This window comes from Eurosta solidaginis, chromosome 4 (assembly GCF_040869045.1).
Source record: "Eurosta solidaginis isolate ZX-2024a chromosome 4, ASM4086904v1, whole genome shotgun sequence".
Taxonomy (NCBI): domain Eukaryota; kingdom Metazoa; phylum Arthropoda; class Insecta; order Diptera; family Tephritidae; genus Eurosta; species Eurosta solidaginis.
In genome coordinates this window covers 112,959,548-112,975,453 of record NC_090322.1, presented here as the reverse complement: position 1 = coordinate 112,975,453, position 15,906 = coordinate 112,959,548, and the positions used below count along the sequence as shown (strand labels likewise).

The 15,906-nt window shown below is 43.4% G+C and overlaps 1 long non-coding RNA gene across 7 annotated transcripts in view; it reads left to right on the top strand.

Moving 5' to 3' along the window:
- The first annotated feature begins 8,320 nt into the window (after nt 1-8,320).
- LOC137250154 (uncharacterized) overlaps nt 8,321-15,906 on the top strand; it is a 52,939-nt gene continuing 45,353 nt past the window's right edge. For 5 of the 7 annotated variants that reach the window (XR_010952806.1, XR_010952805.1, XR_010952804.1 and 2 more), the window contains exons 1-2: nt 8,321-9,164; nt 9,237-9,466. This is a non-coding gene — a long non-coding RNA (uncharacterized lncRNA). Of the gene's footprint in view, nt 9,165-9,236; nt 9,467-13,705; nt 14,437-15,906 lie in introns of those variants that run through there. The other 2 variants (XR_010952807.1, XR_010952808.1) reach the window with 2 other exon arrangements.

Below are 15,906 nucleotides of genomic sequence, written 5' to 3'. Positions count from 1 at the left end.
TGGTCCGCCGTCTCCGCTGATCTGTCACAAAATCGGCATGTGTTGTTTGATATTATACCCAGCTTTTGCATGTGGCTGTTTAGTCTGCAGTGTCCTGTAAGAATTGCTGTTAGAGTTCTTAGGTTATTTTTCGAGAGGCCTATAAATGCCCTGTATCGAGTTGTGCAATAACCCCCTAACAGTAGCTTAGATTGTCTTAGGCCTGGCATATTACGCCAGTGTTCTTCCCTCTTTTCCTTTTCTTCTGCCAATAGATGCCCCCTAATTTCCTGCGGGCCCACTGGCAGGAACGGCTCAGGACCAATAGGTCGTATCGTTGCTGCCTCTCTGGCCAGGCTGTCCGCCTGTTCGTTTCCCTCGACTCCCCTGTGGCCTGGAACCCAGGCCAACAGTAATTCATTGTGTGCTCCTAGTTGGTTCAGCTTTTCCACACACTCAAGGACTAGCGCTGATTTTATTTCAAATGCTGAGATGGCCTTGAGGGCGGCCTGGCTGTCACTGAGTATGGCAATTTTCTCATTGGAGTATTTTCGCTGAAGGTTCAGGTCCGCGCACTGGCTTATGGCAAATACCTCCGCTTGAAAAATGCTCGGGTATGCTCCCAGGGGTACTGATATTTTGGCTCTGGGTCCAAAGACTCCAGATCCAATCCCCTCTGGGGTCTTCGAGCCATCGGTATACCATACTATACTGTTTAGCTGCTGAATGCTCTCAATTCTGCTTTCTTCCCACGTACCCTTGTCTCCCAGTTCTACTTTATATATGTTTTTTCATATACTATGTGCCTGAGGATATCATCCCTCGGGAGTTGAGAGATTGGGATCTTCTCTCTCAATTCCTCTATGTTCCGGGACGATATGACTTTACCTTTGCCCGAGCCCTCCTTAACGATATTAAGGAGGGCTCGCTTGGCTGATTGCTCTATCGATATATGCAGCGGGGTCAGATCGAGGATAGCCTCCAGCGCTGTTGTGGGGCATGTGCGCATAGCTCCCGTGATGCACACACATGCCAGTCGCTGAAGTTTTGACAGTGCTTGCCTCGTCGTCGCCCGAGTTGTTCTCGATGCCCAGGCTATTGAGCCATATGTTATCATAGGTTTTACTATCATGGTATACATCCATCTTAGCACGTGTGGGCTACAGCCCCATGATTTGCCTGCTAGACGTTTGCATACCATGATGGACCTCGTGGCCCTAGTCTTCATGGAGTCGAAGTGTTGTCTCCATAAGAGCTTGGTGTCAAAAATGATCCCCAAGTATTTCACTGCGGTTCCATATTCTAGTTCCACGCCATCTATTGTTATTGCTCTCAGGGCTGGTAGGACCCTTCTTCTGGTGAAGGGGATGATGGTTGTCTTAGATGGGTTGATGTTAAGACCCACATTGGCGCACCACTCCCTTGTAATGTTCAATGCTCTTTGTATTATGTCACAGAGCGTACTCTCGAATTTACCCCTCGCAATTATGACGATGTCGTCAGCATATCCTTGGCATCTTATGCCACTGTCTGATAGCCTTTGCAGGAGTTCATCCACTACTAGGCTCCACAAAAGGGGTGACAGGACACCTCCCTGGGGGCACCCTCTCGTGGTAATAACCTTAACTGCGCTGCTGCCTACTTGAGCTTCAGCGATTCTTGTACGGAGTAGACTGTCAATCCATCTCTGGATAGGCAACTGAACTCCTCTTCTCTGCAGTGCTATGTTTACGCTTTCGTGAGATGTGTTGTCAAAGGCACCCTCAATATCAAGGAAAGCGCAAAGCACTGTTTCCCCTGTTTCGAACGCCCTCTGTATCTCAGACGTTAACTGGTACAGAGCTGTGTCCGTGGACCTACCCGCTCTGTAGGCATGCTGGCTATAATGTAAGGGCCAGCTCTTGAGGGCGTTCGACCTGATTTCTTGGTCTATTATCTTTTCCATTGCCTTCAAGACAAAGGAGGTTAGACTTATTGGTCTGAAGGACTTTGCTTGTGAATAGTCCTTTTTACCTACTTTTGGTATAAATACCACTCTTGCTCCTCTCCACATCATGGGTATATATCCCAGTGCCAGGCTATCTCTCATGATTCTGGCGAGATGTGGGATGATCTGTGTCCCTTGCTGCATTAGCGCCGGGTAGATGCCATCCACTCCCGGAGATTTGTATTTCTCAAAAGATTCCACTGCCCATCTGACTCTGGCCTCACAAAAGAGGGAGTTGGCTAGTTGCCAGTCTGATGGGGTTGGTTTAACTCTGGGGAACACAGGTTCCGGTACTTGCGGGGAGGCCTCAGGAAAATGCGCTTGCAGCAAGGCCTTAGCTCGCTCTTCCACCGTTTCGGTATAGGTACCGTCTGGGAGCCTAATTGCTAGGTCTGTCTGTCTCTGCTCTTTGGCTAGGGCCTTGTGTAGCCTTGCCGCTGCAGGCGTGCTGGAAATTCCCTCACAGAAATTCCTAAAACTTTCCATTTTTGCTTTTCTTATCTCCTTATTGTACTTAGTTAGATTTTGGGTGTATTCCTCCCAGTTGCCGGTTCTCCTTGCCTCGTTAAAGAGTTTCCTGACTTTTCTCCTAAGCAGCGTCAGGTCATAAGACCACCAGGGGGTCGCCTTTTTACCCTTAATCAAGGAGACACGGCAACTGGAGTAATAGGCATCTATCATTATTTGATTTGCCCTTTCCACCCTGCTCTCCAACTGGGTACAATTGGTACTTCTGCCTTTACTCTTAAGGCTATCTATGTTAGCTTCTATAATACTTTTGTAGCTGTCCCAGTCTGTTTTCCTGGGATTTCTTCTGGGGTTGCTTTGCCCCGATACGGCGCCCAGCTCAAACCTTATGATTCTGTGGTCCGAAAGGGAGGGTTCTTCTGAGACCCTCCATCTCGAGATCATATTCTCAGTTAGGTTGTTGCCGAGCGTTATATCAAGGACTTCTGCCCTAGCTCTCGTAACAAACGTCGGTTTACTCCCGACGTTGTATATACTTAAATCATTGCTGGCTATATATTCTAGCAAACACTCACCCCTTTGGTTGGTATCACTGCTGCCCCATTCCGTATTGTGGGAGTTTGCATCGCTTCCTATAATAAGAGGAAGTTTCGCTCTTCTGCAGTGAGCCACCAGCTTCTGTACGTTATCTGGGGGGACCATGTTGTCGTCCCCCGGGAAGTAGGCTGCGGCTAGCACAATGCTGGAGTCCTCCCCGTTGACTTTCGCATTTATTTGTACCGCCACCAGATCTCGACTTAAAAACTCTGTAATGCAAAAATAGTTAATATCTGCTTTAAGCATTACACATGCTCTAGGTCTCTGCTGGGAGAGATCCCAAATTACTCTACTGTTACTTACATTAAGGCCCCTCACCTGTCCCTTGTATGCCCAAGGTTCCTGTATGAGGGCTATGCCCAGATCATCCGAGGCAAACCTCCTCGCCAGTACAGCCGAAGCTGCAATGGCGTGGTGGAGGTTGATCTGGGCTATCTGCATGCTTATGCCGGTCATTTTGGCCCGGTCGGCCTCATCGGGTCGTCGTAATCCGACAGCCCGCTTTCGCTATCATCCCGCTTGTCCAGTGCCAGCTCTTGGAGGTCCAAGCCCTCAATGAGCTCCTGTGTGGTGGGTATTTGTTGGTCCGCTTGTTCCGCGACCTCTTCGCTATTACTCGCTGCGGTAGAAGAGTTTGTAGTCTCACGAGCCTTGATGGTGTCGGTGCTCGCGTCCGACATGTCTTCGTCCGACATCTTATCTATGTCGGCGTCCTCTACCGCCTTGTCTTCCTGCCGCTCACTATTCCCTGGTAGCTTCTGCCTCCAGGGTCTTACATGGATCAAGCCGTACCTGTAATGCAGCTTGAATCCATTCCTACGTGTGAGCTGGTAGGATTCTTCATCTATGCCTACGTCGAGACGTAGGCCCGTTTCTTCCGCGCTGCTGTTAATAACGCGCCACCTCTTCGTCTTAAGGCCCTCGTTCTGATTAGCGAGGAGCCGTATCGCAAATTCTCTGGGGCGGTCCGCACTTCTGGGGAGGAACATTGTCACGTTATGCGTGGGCGGTATGTCATCCCCGCGCCTTGTGCATAATTGTGCCCCCGTCCATCCCTCAAGTGTTGGCACTACTTCCTCGAGCCATCTTGCGGTTTTCTCGTCCTCGCAATCAACAAGGAGGAGCCCTGCTCGGAAGTACACCCCGCAAAATACTAGAGCATGCCCACACCCCCTGAACACTCCATCCATAATTAGCTCCTGGAGATTTGTCAGGTCCTCTTGACTTAGGGCATCCGCCGGGTAGTTCCTGGGCAGCACAGCCACTCGGGTACCCCTGAGGGCGTCCGAGTAGCTCTGCTGTCTTGGCGCTGCTTCAGCGGGTCCCCCAGTCGCCCTGGTCAAATCCTCCCGGCGCCTGGCTGTCGTGTTCTGCGGAGCATGGGCCCGTTGCCTCTTTGAACTGGGAGTCTCCTCCGGTGTGATCTGCCCGATCCTACGTTTTCCAGCGGGAGCGGGTGTATGCTGGCCAGCTGCCGCTGGCTGTTCTTTACCTCCGACTTTGTTTCTCCGTTCGGCGGTCGCTGTACTGTGCTCGTGGGCTGGTTTATGCCTGTGCTTGTCTGCCCTGGCTCTTGCGTCCCTGGGCGACAGGCCCTCCTCAAGGTATCGGAGATACCATTTTGTCCCAGACCCACTTAGTCCCAGGCGCCATTTATCTGTTAGCGATCCTGGTCTGCCCGGTGGTGGTAGTGCAGGTTGCCTGCCCCTGTTATGCCTTCTGTTAGGCCGCTTCCACTCTTCCCGGTTCCGCTCGAGGTCGCTCCTTTTCTGGGACCTATCGCAGCTGCCTTGTGAGCTGCTTCCAGAATCCTGCTTCGACGGTGAGCGCCCATGTTTACTTGGCTCCCTAGAGGGCCTGCCATGGTTATCTTTGCTACTTTCCCTCATTTGTGTGGAAGTACCGTCGGAGCTACACTTAGTTGTGGCATCTCTTTCCTCGGGGGGCCCGCGCTGCTCTATGGTGGTACTGGGCCCTCCATGGTTCGCGGGTTTGTTTTTAGACGCCTGCCCCTCCTGCTCCCCTTTTTTGATATGCCCGCGCTGCTCACCAGTGGCCGAGATGCCTCTGGGGATCGCGGGTTTCGTCGTCTTTTGCTTGCTATGCTCTTGTGGCCCGCTTTGATTACCTTGGGTTTCTGTAATGCCCTTAGGGTTTGCGGGTTTAAGAGCCGGTTCTCTGCGCACTCCAGCGCTGGTGGAGGGAGATTCCTCGTCCCTCATATGCTCTATAAAGAGCATTGCCTCCTCTCTCGAGAGGCTCTCCAGGAATTTCCTGGAGTACCTGCGTGGCCTGCTGCTGCTTTGCCCGCTGCTCTTCTTGGAGCCCGTCTTCTTTGTTGCGTTACTGTTGTTGTTTGTTTTTTTGTTGTTGTTTTTATTTGCTTTGTTTTCCATTCTTTGTCGTACGACAACATGCTTGACGCGGCAAGCGTTGTTGTCAAATTATTTACATGGGGAACTGGGTTGGTCCGCCGCGGCAGAGCCCCTTGACGCGGTAAGGCCATGATTACTCCCCAAGGTGGCCCGGTGTTGGAGAGGCGCCGTTATAATACAGCCGGTGTTGTGAACCTCCTGGCTGCAAACCAGTCCAATGGGCACGGTGACGCATGACACCCTGGATTAGGAGGTGACAGTTCCTGGTTACCGATAGCATTCGACCACATTTGTCAGGTGAGCGCGGTTGCGCCGCTCCCATCTGACCAATTAGTATCAAATGCGATCGGCATAAGCCCCTGCACCGCTACAAGGTGACTGTCTTCGCAGAGGAACTGATGAAGTAACTTAAAAATGTAAATAACATCGAGCGAGAAGGAATGTCGAAAACACAATAGGTAAGAGCGAGAAAGCGAGTCACAGGTACACTATTTTGAGAGAACGCATGCGTTACCTTTTTCACGACAGCAATGTAAAAGTCATTAAGACGATAATTGGTGAACAAGTTATTGGTGACGATTAAGTTATCGATTAGGTAACGGGCGGGACGATACAAGGTGGCAGCATGGGACAGCTGATTATAAACTTTTTTTATTTGATTTGATACATCAACTTCCGGCGCAGTACGATTTTGACATTTGTCCATCGAATTTACATAAACAAAGTACATGGAATTTTTAAGCTATTGCATAGATTTTATCACGGGCTTGGCGACTAAATCAAAAAAAGCCGTAACGGATATTTGTCAAAAAAGTTTCGGTGTTAGCAACAGGCCAAATACATAAAATTGGATCTCTACCATAAAGTTAAAGTTAAAGTTAAATTTAAAGTTAAGGTTAAAGTTAAAGTTATAGTTAAAGTTAAAATTAAAGTGAATGTTAAAGTTAAAGTGAAAGTTAAAGTTAAAATTAAAAATAAAGTTAAAATTAATGTTAAAGTTAAAGGTAAAGTTAAAGTTAAAGTTTCTTATCGGTCACCACGCTTAAAAAGTGTAACTTCAATTAATATCAAAGACAAAACTTGAATTAATATCAAAGAAAACAAAATGTTGCATAAATATTATAATTGCATAACTTGATAATATGCAATAGCTTACCGCGGCAGTCACCGAGTGCCACACGTCCTTTTTTATTTATGTTTGTAGGTATGTCACCATGCTGCCACCTTATATCGTTCCGCAATGAGTAGTCAGCCCCTCAACTAGACTTACCATATCTCCGGACAGAGATAAAACTTTTCTTCTCCGCCTTCGAAGTATTTTTCTCGAGATTAATACGCTTCTTTTGACACCTCTCTCGATATTTTTTGTCGCGTATTAGCAGTGTCATGCTGTCGTATAGAATTACCAAAATGGTCGACATTTGGGACGTCCATGTTGTAAATAAGGTCGCCGATGATATAGTCGGTGATAATGTCAGGTTTCGAGAGGCGAAAAAACTGGAGAGATCAAGGAGGTAGCTGTTTATCACTGATGACCTGATACCAAATATTCGTTCTCTCTCAATTCGTTTCCAGGAATGGGTCTTGAAATCAGCTGTCTATTCATTCAATTGTTAACAAAAGTTCATTCGTTTCCAAGAATGTGTCTTGAAACATCAGATGGCTATAGAGTTGCCTAACTCACAAATTGAACCAGACTTCTATCTGGATTTATCTTGCTCAAATTGTTGTTGTTGCATTTACATTCAAAATTATTTAACTTACTCAGGATCTTTGCAACCGGATGATGGCTTTACCTTTCAAATTACTGCCCTACAAGACGGTGGTAACCAGTTCACCCACACATTCAAAGCTTTTTTCGCTCTCCACTAACACATCGACGCATTGTACAGATTTACAAGTATGATATGTATGAGAGGGAAACAATTTCTTTCCCTTTCTAACACACGGCAGTTTGACACTTCGGTCAGTGTCAAACTAGCGTGGAAACCAGTGGAACCTGCGTGGAACATGAGTTTTGACACTGAACCCCTACAAAAAATTTGGTCACAAAACTTACCCACGTCCATGCAAATGTGACTATGAATATAACCTATGACTGTAAAATGACTAGTCAAATGACGTGGATTGACGCGAGCGTTTTTGCAGGGAACGAAGTGTCTAAATTACCGGGGTTGCTTCGTCGAAAGCGACAAAGGGAAGCAAAAAAGGGATCGGAATATCAGATATGGGTTGCTGTGATGGTGAATTTTTTTGAACGAATTTAGAAGGAAATTTTAAGTGCACCCATATGGGTAATTCAGAAAATTATAAAAAAGTCTTCAATTGGGGTATCTGAGGAGGCGTAGTTATTTCAGAATTAAGAATACAAACACGTGAGTTAAGTTTTTCTACCCGTTCAAAAGTTCTCCGCGAAAAACAGTTTGAAACCGAGGTCGACTGCAATAACCCGTCCAAAAAAGCGGAAAGAAAAATGAATAGACGCGTTTTGTCCTGTTGTCAATAGTCCGAAGAGAAAAGGTATTCGAATTATTGGAAGCGAGGCCAAAACGCGTCTATTAATACCTAACCCGACGGTTTTGGTCGTGTTTTAGCAATCGTCCCTGGTAATAAAGTATCACAATTTGTTAATTAAAATTGTCCAAAATATATGGTTATTAAAGAGAGATGTAATTAAGTGCTCGTTTGAAAGTAAATAAGTATATTTCTTTGTAATATAAGAAAAAAAAGTTTTAAGCAGTTTTCGATAGCAGATACTAAACTTTTTTTTGTCCTAAGAAGTACAACAGTGCCAAATAGCATCCACAAAAAAAAAACGAACAAGAACAAGCATTTTATCAGGTGAGCGTGGCTGTGTATGTGCGTGCTGCTACATATCCTACTTGTAGACCTGTACAATGTCATCAACGTTTCATGCTGTCATCGAAATGACAGTTCATTAATTATTCCGGAAAAATTGAAACGCAAAAAAAATATAAATTGTTTACAACGAAAAATATCTTGTGCTTTTAGTTGTGACATGTGACGGAAATTAAAAATTTTGTTGCAGAGAACACCTTTTTGCGTTGGCGACCTTCGCCCAAAATAACATTAAGTTAATTTGTGTTGTGACATGTGACGGAAATTAAGAATATTGCTGCAGAGACCATCTTTTTGCGTTGGCGGCCTTCGCCCAAAATAATATTAAGGGTAAAGTTTTACAAGACGGTACACCACCTAATTTAAAAATATCAAATAATAATAAAAACGGAGCTCGAAGCGCGCCTTTTGATTCCACGTTTGATAATTTTTGATAAAAATTGGGTGGTGCACCGTCTTTTAAATCGTTACCATATTAAGTTGTATAGAATCGACGGGATGGCCTACAAGGTTTTATGTCAACTAAATCGCTCCCGATATGGTCGGGCTAGTACCTTAATGGTTCCCGGAACGTACCCGATCTGCATCCGGCAAAGGACCACCAAAGTCCATAACGGGGAGTGTCCTTATCGCTACAACAACAACAACATTATTTACTTTCTGATTTTCATTCATACGTATGTGCATTTTTAAATAATAAAAAAAATGTTATATTATTCTAATAGATAGCATCTCCGCCGGGTTGCGATTCAGCTCAGAATATGCCAAAATCAAAGGAAATCTACAAAAACAAGGTACTTTACAAGCAACATGCTTTGGAATACGGTACCAAACTGGTTGGATGTAATTCCCTAAAAAAGGCTGGAAATACGCATCTTGGTTTGCCAGTATTTGCTTCGGTAATTTATATTGATTTGTAGTAATTAAAAATTGCAATAGTAGATAATGTAATGTGAATTAAAATTGAATAGGTAGCCGGAGCAAAAAAGGCAACTGATCGGCCTGCAACTGTTATTTATGTGGTGCCACCGGGAGCTGCTGCTGCTATCCTAGAAGCATTAGAAGCAGAAATGTCTTTGATTGTTTGCATCACAAAAGGTGTGCCATAACATGATATGGTTCGCTGTAAGCGCGCTCTCTTAAGGAAAAAAAATCGCGTCTAGTCAGGCCCGATTGTACAGGAATCATCGCACCAGAAAGGGTAAGTAAATTGGCTACCATATTAAATATATAAGCAACATCTATGAATTTTTTAGTGATAATTTGTCATGCTTTTGTTGATAATCAACTGAAGAATGCAAATACGACAGAGTTCGAAGTTCATGTGAAAACCAATTAATTTTTTTAATTAGCATTTGGAGAGAAAAATACATATGTATGTATGCATAGAACTGCTTAGAAGGGGAGGACAAATGAACTATCATCAGTAGATTTGCAAGATTTTTGTCATTTCCCCTGCATCGCAGTTGTCATTACATTGCGTTAAGAGAGGACATCAACACCTTACTACCCACAGCCAGTTAAAATTATTGTAAATTTTGCTCTTTTCATCACTGTTTCAAAACGTGGAAAGTTATATATCGAGCATTCCATGGAGAATGGTGCATTTTAGCAGACTTTCGCATTGCCGGCATTATTAATATTCAATCCCTAGAAGGTTTAATGTAGTCATATCAATAGTTCCCGAGATGGTGGGGCTAGTACCACTTACGCTAGTACCTGTTACGTTATCCAGCTCGAAGTTGGGCTAGAGTGACTACTCTCGTTTCCCTAGGGAGAGTGCGTTCCTCCTCTGCTAGTTTTGTTCTTTGAGTACAGGAATCACCGGCATAGAGGTCCGACGCCTGTTTGTGGAGTTCACTGAAGACATGCTTGTGTTTTTTAGCTTCAAACGGCTGTGTTCTCAGGTGCCGTATTTCCTCATAATGTAATGAGGCCGTGAACAACAAGAGCCACAAAAGATTTATAAAAGTTACGAGGACGCTGGATTTTGGAATCTAGCTCAGAGCAACCTGTCCGATGCAACCATCCCTTGCACGTGAAACACTGACAAGAGTATTTATTTTTTGAATTTAATTTATTTATTATTACGGCTGTTTAGGCCCAAAACTTAAACTACTAAGTACAATTCATTGTTATAATCACTTATTTCTATTGAATATGCTGTTGGAATGCCATGTGATTCCGATCAGCATATTTACTAGCGTGACAGAGGGACGAGTCTGGGAGCCACTCATTAAAGGAAGGTTGGAAAGGACGCGTTTCCAATCCTCCAGTGCTCCCAGCTTAAGGCAACAAAATTTGGAACTTATATTTTTCAATTATATGTGTATTTTAAGCTTTCGGAATGTATTAGTCTCCGATCAATGAAGCTAAACATGTCTTTGGATGTTGGAAATTGAAAATAAGTGTATCCAATCACCCCTCAACTTTGTTTAGTAAAGACGCTGTCGGAATGCATGAAGATTCCGATTAGCACAGCTCAACATATAATGGAAGGTTGAAAAGGACGTGTTTCCAATCCCCCTTGCTCCAACTTTTATTTGGCCTTATTTTCGTTATTTTTGTTACACATTACATAATTTTATTGTTATATTTATGCTGTCGGAATGCGAATGATTCCGATAGGCAACAGTAAATACCAGCTGGAAATACCGAATTTCAGCGAAATTAGTTGTTGGAACTGTCTGGAGTTACAGGTGGCGACCGATTTTCTTTTCCTTAGGGCCGGATGCATTGTATTTTGCTGCTACCATTATTACCATTCGCTTTTCGCGCTCCAGTATCGGTATATCATGTAAAAAAATAAAAGAAAAAAAAACTATCTTATTGGAAGGGTTTTACAATGCTCCAATAAACTTTTTTTAAAAGTATTGAAGTTATTACTACTTTTTATGTGATTAGGAAGTTCCTTGAAATATTTCAGGCCCTTATATATATGACCGTCCTAAAAAGATTCTTTTCCGGCAAACGCAGCAAACCCATTTCTCAGTACTGGGGTCAGGAGAAGGACCCGGATTGGGGTCGATACCTTCCCGGAAGAGGAGAGTATGGCGCAGACCCGCTGCAAGGATCTGCTGGGGGGTTGACAATTTGTGGGAGAGACGCAACAAATTAAACATGGACTCCGCCTGCTCATTGCCCTCACTCCCCTGTGGCCTAGGACCCAGGCCAACAGTACTACGTTGTGTGCTCCTAATTGATTCAGCTTTTCTACGCACTGAAGGACAAGTGCTGACTTTACTTCGAACGCCGCAAGTGCCTTTAGTGGAACCTGACTGCCTGACTGAGTATGGCAATTGTTTCTTTGGGGTATCAGCGCTGAAGGTTCAGCTTAGCGCACTAACTTATGGCGAATACTTCCGCTCGAAAATGCTCGGATGTGCTTTTAGAGTTACTGATATTTTGGTTCTGGGTCCGAAAACTCTGGCTCCAATCCCCTCTGGCGTCTTCGAGCCATCTATGTACCTTCCGATCTTGAGCCTAGTAATACATTGCACCCGCCTATACCTATACAGCCGTACCAAGAGACGGAGCAGCCCATTACATATTGGCACAACCGGAGCACTGCTGGACATCCATCCTATATGAAAGCTATGCATTCAAAAGTGTTTGTACCAGTGGCTGGTGCACACCGAACTGGACCAATGTATGCTATATTGAGGCCTTCACAAATACCAAGCTATGTTTATGTAAATAATGTTACTGCTAATGTCAATTTGCACGGTTGAGCACATACAGTACCTACGTTTATACAAGGTGGAACACCACACTACCTACATGGCGATGTAGCCACCGATCAGGTTGTTGTAAGAGATTAATTAAAATATGTTATTCATAAACACTGATTCTTATATTTTTATTATCATTAAACTGTAGACTAGACTTATGACGGGTATTCTTACTGGATACTGCCTTCCGGCGTCACATGCCTTTAAATTAGGCTTGGTCAGTGATAGCAGATGTAGGACGTGCGAGTTGGAGGAGGAAACGATCGATTTCATTCTGTGCTCGTGCCCTGCGCTTGCCGGGCTAAGACTCCAGCTGACAGATGTCAGATCTAGAAGCAGCAAGTGGCTTAAGTTCTAGGAAGCCGCTAACCCGCTGGAGCCATGAGAAGCGTGGGTGCACTTTGGGTGTCCCAAGACAAGTTCCGTACCTGCTCCGAATAATTTGATAGATAGATAGATTAGATAGGGATCTGTTCTAGGTCCAACTCTTTGGAATGCGGTGTATGGCGGGGTGCTACAAAACCACCTTCCCGGAGGCACGGAAATTGTCGGCTATGCAGATGATATTGTCGTAGTAGCAGTGGCCAAGAAACTTGATCTGCTCCAAGCATTATGTAATGACGCCATGGGAAGAATAGAGGAATGGTTGACGAACACGGGGCTGGAGATGCTAGCAATAAGACAGAAGTGGTTCTGATGAGCTCAAAGCGGACTGTGGATGAGTTGGTCCTAACCATAGGAGATTTTCAAATAAATTCAAAGCCCTCCTTGAAATATCTAGGAGTAATCATTGACTCAAAACTAACTTTTAGGGAGCACTTCAGGGCGATGGGGGACAAAGTTTCTAGAGTTAGTGGAACCCTAACGCGAATAATGCCCAACATCGGCGGCCCAAGCGAAGCTACCCGTCAGCGATTATCCAACGCATTACCTACCGCATTACTGCTATACGAATAGCATGTGCTGTTCCGACGATGCGATCCATGTTTTATCCAGGAAAATCCCAGTAGATCTACTCTCAGGTGAAATGGCCGATCTGTATGGCATTGGATTCAGCCGACGATCTGAAGATGCTAAGAAAACCGCAAGGTCACGAACAATAGTTAGGTGGCAAGAACGGCGGGAAGATTCGAGAAAAGAGCGCTGAACCTTCATGCTAGTCCGGAATATAGCGGAATGGTACGAGCGAAAACACGGCAAACTAAATTACCATCTCACACAGATATTGAGCGGGCACGGTGGCTTGAAGGAATATCTACATAAGCGTGGGATAGAGGAGGATCCTTTCTGTCCAAGCTGTCCGTCCGAATTGGAAGGCGCAGAACATGTAATATTTCACTGCCCTCGTTTTCACGGCGAAAGACTGTCTGTAAACAGAGTTTTTGGAGAGGAACCTTCCATTAGGAATTTAGTTCCACGAATTTGCGGACAAATAGATTGTTGGATTGCTGTGAGCAAGATGGCCTTTATAGTAATGACGAAATTGATGATGCATGCCGAAAGGGAGCGTAGAGAAATGCGCATACGAAGTAGTGGCGACTAAATCGCCTTTGAAGTTACTTTACCAGGTCCTGATTCTAGTTATCTGAAATTTCTCTTGTGCCTTTGGAAAAGAGCTATGTGTGGAGCCCTATTTATGGAACACTTTTCGGCTTATACAAAAAACTTTTAATCTATTCTTACTGATATGAGTTTCTTTTTCATTCTAGGTAATTTGATTTTGACGAGTTCACTACGTGGGGATTACACTAATCAAGGACTTTCAATATCGGAAGGATTTCCAGCACTATAACACACCAACAATATGTGCAATCACCCGAATAAATTGTACAACAAACGTTAACACCACATCATCAGCCAGCAACAACAACAACAAACGCAACAAGTTGAAACTTCTAAACAATTAATGACTAGTGAACCACCAACATATCCGCAATATGCGCAAACATCAACACCAACATATGTCGCCTACTTTGCAACACGGCGAAGATGGCCAAGGCCATTCTGATTCTAATACTGATAAAGGCGAACCATTGGCAAATTTAAAAACTCAAACAGACCACGAAAAATGTTGATGATGGTATTAATTCTAGTACGGATAGTAAAGAATTTAAACCTAGGAAAAAAGCTAAACTTGATAAAAACTTAACCGAAGATGACAATGTTTCTAATTCTAATACTAAGGAAGATGAACCTTTGATAAATATGAAGCTTAAAACAGAGTTATCAAAAAATGACGATGATGATAATGATGTTGATGCAAAGTCCAATGTTGAAAATTATGAAACAGAATCTGAAAATAGTATGAGTGTGGATTATAACCTGAAGCAAAACTGTCATATCCTGTACGGCCAGAATTAGATGTTAAGAAAAGAGCCTACATAAAGAGGCTCAGTATATTTATGGAAAATTTATCATGAGACAATGCCCAATGTATGTATTTCAATTAAATTCAGCACATTGTTGGAAAAAGCATCTAAACTTTATGCATCGTGTAGAGAAACCAGAACATTTACAATTTAAATATAACGAACGTGGTGCAAAATGCAAATTTTGTGTTATTCAAGCAGCTACACCAAGCTTCAACAAATTATTGGACCATGAGATTTCTCATATGCCTAATAGTCATTATTTAAAATGTAAATTATGCGATTGGAAGACGAAAATACATTCAAGTATGGATTTTTATTTACGTGTACAACACGCTGAAACAATTGATGTAACAACGAAAAGTTTAGAATTGAATGTTTGTCCATATTGTAATCACAATGGTATTTACGCAAACACTTAATACATCTTTTCTATGTTTAGAATGTGGTGAATAATTTAGAACAAATACAAGTTTACGTGTACACCACAAGATTTGAACGGAAATATCTTGAGGGTATGGTTACACCTATGTGGCATCTACAAGATATTTATAATTACTAGTATGGAATGAATCCGGATATGGAAGAAAACGGAGGTGACGAATCACCATGCTTCTTTGGATTCTGGTGATACTCCTGACATGCTTCCTAATTTCCCTACGTCTGATGTTACTATACCTACCAAACTAATATGACTGCAAACTGATGAGCAACACTACCAGCGCAGGAAAAATAAGAACTTCAAAACAAGGTTTCGGAAAGGGCACGTCTATGAATAGACGTTAATGTATTTATATAGTTTATAAATATAAAAATTCACATATGTAAAGTTCGCTAGAGTAATAAGGCAATAATTTAAATTCTAAAAAAACATTGTATGTATGAATAATTTATAATTAAATATTATCTGAACATAAAGGACGCGTTTCATTCATAGAAAAAGCGATTTGACAGAAGGTAACCGATACGGGTAACCGATAGACCAGTTACCCGTATTGTTGTTGTTGCATATGTTTTGGTTAGCGATAACGAAAACATAACTGATGAAGTAACTTAAAAATGTAAATAACATCGAGCGAGAAGGAATGTCGAAAACACAATAGGTAAGAGCGAGAAAGAGAGTCACACGTACACTATTTTGAGAGAGCACATGCGTTACCTTTTTCACGACAGCAATGTAAAAGTCATTAAGACGATAATTGGTGAACAAGTTATTGATGACGATTAAGTAATCGATTAGGGAACGGGTACCTGTCTTGTAGGGTGTTGATATTAGGGGGACCGATGTAACCTTATAAATGCCTTATACTGTTTTCACACAGAAGTAACTGCTCGATTAGTATGAAGGATGAGACAGACAATCATGGCGGAACGATACAAGGTGGGAGCATGGTGACATACCTACAAACAAACAAAATTCCATGTACTTGTAAATTCGATGGAAAAATGTCAAAATCGTACTGCGCCGGTAGTTGATGTATCAAATCAAATAAAAAAGGTTATAATCAGCTGTTCGATGCGGCCACCTTGTATCGTTCCGC